The sequence below is a fragment of the Portunus trituberculatus genome, chromosome 41 (assembly GCF_017591435.1).
Source record: "Portunus trituberculatus isolate SZX2019 chromosome 41, ASM1759143v1, whole genome shotgun sequence".
In the NCBI taxonomy this organism is placed as follows: domain Eukaryota; kingdom Metazoa; phylum Arthropoda; class Malacostraca; order Decapoda; family Portunidae; genus Portunus; species Portunus trituberculatus.
In genome coordinates, this window is record NC_059295.1 from 18,893,441 (window position 1) to 18,899,917 (window position 6,477).

Here is a 6,477-nt window from a genome sequence, read left to right on the forward strand (position 1 = left end):
TGTGAGATCTCAGTGAGGAAGATGGGGAAAGAAAGAAAACGCAGAGGAAGACTGATAAACTGACGGGCATAGACAGACAGGAGGACAAAGATAAACATAATGGAGGAGGAGGAAGAGGAGGAGGAGGAGGAGGAGAAGGAAGAGGAGGAGACCAGAAAGACAGACAGAAACACAAAGAAACAGGCAGATGGACACGTATACACAAGAGAGAGAGAAAAAAATGTCAAAAGTAATGAAGAAAAAAGAAAACATAATACAGGGAAGAAAAAAATACTTAACGATATGTCTGAAAAAAATAGTCAGACGAAAGATAAAGACATGGAAGAAAGGAAAAAGATAAAAAGATAAAAACAGATGAAGACGGAGAAAATCACACATGAAAAAGGAATTAGAGAGAGGAAAAAATTAAAGGAAAAAAGAATAAATAGCGAAAGACATTCAAAGAGAAGATCAAACCGTAAGAAATAGAACATGATGATATGAAAGACAGGGATGAATAAGAAGAGGAGAAAGAAAGAAAAGAAGGAGAGAAAGAGTGAAGGAGGAAATCAAACTATGAGTCAACTTGGGGAATGGTGCACCAAAACCATGCTTCATCAGGAGGAGGAGGAGGAGGAGGAGGAGGAAGAGGAGGAGAAGGAAAAAGAAAAAGAGGAAAAAGAGGAAAAGGGAAAGAGGACGAGGACTGAGAGCTGAATCGGAGGAAGAAGAGGAATAAGAAACAAAGATGAAAGAGAGAGAGAGAGAGAGAGAGAGAGAGAGAGAGAGAGAGAGAATGAATGTGACTTCTTGGATTTAGCGTCTCGTGGGTTCTGGAAAGACGCATGTAAGAAAGTGATTACGTTGAGGGATGGCTCTCTCTCTCTCTCTCTCTCTCTCTCTCTCTCTCTCTCTCTCTCTCTACTTATCACACATCCGAGAGAGAGAGAGAGAGAGAGAGAGAGAGAGAGAGAGAGAGAGAGAGAGAGAGAGAGAGAGAGAGAGAGAGAGAGAGAGAGCGTGATATAGTAGTAGTGTCCAATCCTCTATTTCAATTCTGATTCTCTCTAAATTCACCCCTCCTCCTCCTCCTCCTCCTCCTCCTCCTCCTCTCCTCCTCCTCCTCCTCCTCCTCCTCCTCCTTCTCCTCCTCCTCGTTTTCTGGGAGTCTGGGTTGAGAAATAGTGAATGACTTTATACTCAAGAAAGTTGGTTGCCTTTAAAGAAGAGAAAATAACAAGAATAGAAAGCAGCGGAGAGTCCTCGTGGAAATAGTGGGACGACAAAGAGGAGGAAAGGGAGGATGTGGAGAGCAGGGGGGATGAAGGGGAGAAAAGCCAGAAATTAAGATGATTGAAGAATTCCTTGAGGAGGCGATGGAGGAGGAGGAGGAGGAGGAGGAGAAGGCTGAGGAGGAGACAGACTAGCAGGAGAGGGATTATAAGGAAGCGAAATTTGTGAAGAAGATGCAGATAAGATTGGAAGAAGAGAAAAAAAAATGTTATGAATAGTAAATAAAAGAGGAAAAGGGAAAATAACACTATAATTAGAGAATAAATTAATAGGGGAAGAGAAAAATATGGAAAAATTAATTAATAAAGCAATTTATAAACACATAAATGTTAACTTTTACTTGGCATTCATTTACTTCACTTTTTTTTTTCTTTATGTTTACCACAAATAAATGTAAAGACGAAAGCAAGAGGCAGGGAAGGTGACGCAGCTGAAAAAAATTGGCTTAGCATAGAAAAATAAATGAGTAGATGAATGATTAGCTAACTTAGTGATGAGCAGGTTCATTATAGACTTGCTTTTCATCCTCTCTCTCTCTCTCTCTCTCTCTCTCTCTCTCTCTCTCTCTCTCTCTCTCTCTCTCTCTCTCTCTCTCTCTCTCTCTCTCTCTCTTAAACTCGCACTAACTTCCTTTTCCTTATCCTGGTCATTCATCAAATTCTCTTCCTTTTTCTTATTTTCATTTTCCTCTTCCTCCTCCTTTTCTTCCTCCTCTTCTTCTTCTTATTCTTTCTCCTCCTCTTTCTTTTCTTCCTCATCTCCTTTCAAGGTTTTCCACGAATCCTCCTCGTCCTAATTACGATGTTTGATATATTTCCATGTTTTCCAGTTTTGTCATTTTCCCTTTTCTCTCTCCCTCTCCCTCACTCTCCTCTCTCTCTCTCTCTCTCCCCATTGTCCTCTCACTTCATCCCTCTAGTTTCTCCTTTCTTCAATTTTTTGTTTTATATTTTAGTCTCTTTCCTTGTTCCTTCCTTCTCCTTCTCTTTCTTTATTGCTTTCACATATTTATTATATTCGATTTTCTCTCACTTCGTCTCTCTGGAAGCATCTAATTGACTTTTCCTCCGCCAATCACTGTCAAACTCAATACTGTACTTTGTTCCTTGTTGGTAAAAAAGTCTGTGTGTGTGTGTGTGTGTGTGTGTGTGTGTGTGTGTGTGTGTGTGTGTGTGTGTGTGTGTGTGTGTGTGTGTGTGTCCAAATGGCAATGGCAGAATGGCATGGAGAGATAGACAGCAAGGATAAAATTATTAGCTGGGTGGAGCCGAAAGAGGAGGGAGGAGAAAAGGGATGGGAGGGGGAGTGATGGAAGGAGGAAGAGGAGGAGGAGGAGGAGAAGGAGGAGGATAGGACGGTACATCATCTCCCTCAATTTCGCTTATCTCTTATCTTTCACTTGCCTTGGCTTCCCATTTTCTTTGCTATTATCCTCCGACGCATTATTTAAATGAGGTGTACTCTGTCCCCGCCACTGTGTGTGTGTGTGTGTGTGTGTGTGTGTGAGAGCAGCCATGTATGCAAATCTCATCTGTTTCATTCTTTTATTTATATATTTTTTTTGTAAGTACGTATATAAACACACTCAAACACACACACTAGCTACATTCTCTCTCTCTCTCTCTCTCTCTCTCTCTCTCTCTCTCTCTCTCTCTCTCTCTCTCTCGTCTCCCCGCACACAATAAGAAACCGAAGGAAGTCACATCAAAGTTGAGGTTCTTGGTTGCGGGTCTTCGTCGCAATATGTCTGGGGCGCTACAACAGAAGGCCGCCGCTGGATACCTCTCGCTTCCCGGCCCTTCCCTCACCACCCTTTCTCCTCCTACTCCTACTCTTCCTTGCCCTTATTTCTCTATCTCTTTCTTTCTTTTCATTTCTCGTCTTCGTGCTTCATTCCCTCCTCCTCATCTTCCTTCTTTTCCTCCTTTATATCCTCCTAATTTCCTTCATTTGTTACTTTATTTCTCCATTTCTCGTCTTCGTTTGTCATCTTTATCTTTCCTGCTTCTTTTTTTTCTTCTTAGCATTCTTTTCTCCTACCACATCTGTTCCTTCTCCTTCTTTTCCTTTTCATTCTCCTACTTCTATTCATTTTCGCCCTCCTTTTCTTCCTTTCTTTCTTCTGTATTTCTCAAATAAGTGCGTCTCCAACTACTTCTATCTACTACTACTATTGCTATTACTACTACTGCTACTGCTATTACATTTTCTTCCTTTCTTTTCTTTTTCTCCATTTTTCGCCGTCTTCGTGCGCCGCCGCCATCTCCTTCTCATCGCCAAGTCATCTTCCCGTTTTTCTTCTCGTCTGAGCTGTCGCGTTTGTCGTTTTCTTTTTCTGGTATACTTTTTTTGCTGTTTATAGTTTTTTTTCTCTCTCTCTCTCTCTCTCTCTCTCTCTCTCTCTCTCTCTCTCTCTCTCTCTCTCTCTCTCTCAACCCTGACTTGGCTGTTGCTGCTGTTGTTGTTGTTGTTGTTGTTTATATTTTTGTGTTGTGCCTTAGAGTAGTTTTATTTCTTTACTTTTCTTTTTTCTTCCTTTTTTTACTTTCTTTCTTTCTTACTTTTTTTCTCTTTTATCTTTATCCGTGTCTCTTTCTATCTGTCTACTTGTTGTTACTTTGCTTAAATGTTTATCCAGAGAGAGAGAGAGAGAGAGAGAGAGAGAGAGAGAGAGAGAGAGAGAGAGTGTGGTGGAAAAGAGTTTACGAACAGTAGAAACGGAGGAGTAAGAAGAGAAGGAAGAAGAGGAGAAGGAGGAGGAGAAAGAGCAAGAGGAAAAGATGTTGGAGAAGGGAAGAACATTGCTGGGACAAGTGGAGGAGAAGATTAGATAGGAAGACGAGGAGGAGGAGGAGAAGGAGGAGGAGGAGGAGGAGGAGGAGAAGGGAGGAGAGGAGAAAAAGGGAATGGCATTGGAGGGGTAGAAGGAGGGAAGACTCTTACAGCAGGAGGAGGAGGAGGAGGAGGAGGAGGAGAAGGAGGAGGAGGAGGAGGAGGAGGAGGAGGAGGAGGAGGAAGGAAGGAAAAATGTACTTGTGCTGGCTTCCCCTCCATCAACAATTTCCTTCAGGCTTTTTGAGAACACAAATGGAAAAATTTTTGCTTCCAAGTGGAGAATCGATCGAAATCAAATCACCTCATCTTCACAGGTCCTCTCTCTCTCTCTCTCTCTCTCTCTCTCTCTCTCTCTCTCTCTCTCTCTTAGCACCAGAAAAGTAGCAACACACATGGTCTTTTTCTTGTAATAGACAAAGACAGAAAGACGGAAACAGGAAAAAAAAAAAAAACGGAAGTGTATATTACCAGAAAATATAGAAAAAATGTACTCATGTAAAGAAAATAAATGAAGAAAAAAAAAAAAAATCGACCAACTGAGACAATACACGATGCTTAACTTGAACGGTGAAAGGTATGGTGGAATTAACTAATACAGAGGAAAATGTAGACGATAAGAGACACACAAGAGTAATTTCTGATGGGGAAATTTATGAGGAAAATCAAGATGAAGGAATAGTAAAAAGGGATGGAAAATATAGTAATAGTAAAATGTAGGAAAGAATAAAAGAAATGCAGAAGTAAAGTAAAGATAAGGAAAAGAAATAGATTAAAGAAAATAAGAGTGAGGATTCTGATATTCGAGAGAGAGAGAGAGAGAGAGAGAGAGAGAGAGAGAGAGAGAGAGAGAGAGAGAGAGAGAGAGAGAGAGAGAGAGAGAGAGAGAGAGAGAGAGAGAGAAGGACTGTAATTAGTGACGTCATTTTTCGCCAATTACAGGACGAAGACATTAGTAGAGAGAGAGAGAGAGAGAGAGAGAGAGAGAGAGAGAGAGAGAGAGAGAGAGAGAGAGAGAGAAGGTTGTTATTTCCCTCCACATGTTTCTCCCACTCCACTCCTCACTCCTCCAAGCCCTCTGATCCACATCTACATTATGTTCCTCCTCCTCCTCCTCCTCCTCCTTCTCCTCCTCCTCTTCTTCTTTTCCTCCCATAGGGCTTCGGGAGGACCGTCATGCTAGGCTACAGAAGAAGGTCGGCTCTCCATAAGGCTTGCCATCCCTTTATGAGACGCCCATTGTCGGCCCCTAGCGAATATTAGTCACGCAAGGAGGACGAGGAGGAGAAGGAGGAGGAGGAGGAGGAGGAGGAGCAGCCCTTTATCTTGCCTCAGAATAGCTTACAGACTCCAATTTTCCAATGGATTCTGAACGGTGCAGTGAAGCTCATTTCCCGAAGGTGAAGGAGGAGGAGGAACGGTGAAGGTGGTGACTTGATATTGGTGGTGTGGGTTGGTGAGATTCATTGCGGCTGGGGTGGTGGGGAGAAGGAAATGGGATGTGGTGGTGGGTGGTGTGTGATGGGTTGGGGAGGATTGGGGGTTAGGTGGGTGGGTGAGTAGGTGGTGGTGGTAGTGGTGGTGGTGTTGTGGTGGTGATTTCTGTGATGGTTCGTGTTGTTGATGTGATAGATAAGGTAGATTTTTTTTATTGTTATTATTATTCTTGTTTTTATCAGTCTTTTTCTTCTTTATCTTCTTCTTCTTCTTCTTCTTCTTCTTCTTATTATTATTATTATTATTATTATTATTATTATTATTATTATTATTATTATTATTATTATTGTTGCTGTTGTTGTTGTTATTATTATTAGTAGTAGTAATAGTAGAAGTAGTAGTAGTAGTCCTCTTTATCAATGCTATTACGAATGCTATTACTATTACAATTATTTTTCCTCTATAAATCTTTTCTTTTTCTTGTCTTTATGCTTCAGATTTCCCTCGTTTCGATTTCTCCTGCCTGTTCCTGTTCTCTCTCTTGTCTTCGTTGTCTGTTCCATATATTCTCTTCCTCCTAGTTATCACCAGAGGCAACCTTTCCTGCATAGAAAACGGCATATGTGCAGGGAGTCGATTAATTAATTATGTCGTGATGACGTCTGATTGCATACCTGTCGAAGAGGAGGAGGAGGAGGAGGAGGAGGAGGAGGAGGAGGAGGAGGAGGAGGAGGACAACTATTCTTACGTAACATAGATGATGTGGCGTGTAGTTGAGTAGACATGGCGGAAATAGTTGTAGTATAAGTGGTGGTAGTGATAGTGGTGGTGGTGGTGGTGGTATTTACGTATCACCAAGGCCCACTGCATTATAGGGAGTCGCGGTGCAGTGAGCAAGTCTGCCGAGTGGCCTCCCGGATGGACCAGTTCGAGGCC

General features: G+C 41.9%; 1 long non-coding RNA gene across 1 annotated transcript in view; it reads left to right on the plus strand.

Annotated features, from left to right (window-relative positions):
- LOC123516579 overlaps nucleotides 1-343 on the plus strand; it is an 11,105-nt gene extending 10,762 nt beyond the window's left edge. The window contains exon 2 of the long non-coding RNA XR_006678233.1: nucleotides 1-343. This exon is cut by the window's left edge and continues 68 nt beyond it. This is a non-coding gene — a long non-coding RNA (uncharacterized LOC123516579).
- Nucleotides 344-6,477: the final 6,134 nt, after the last annotated feature.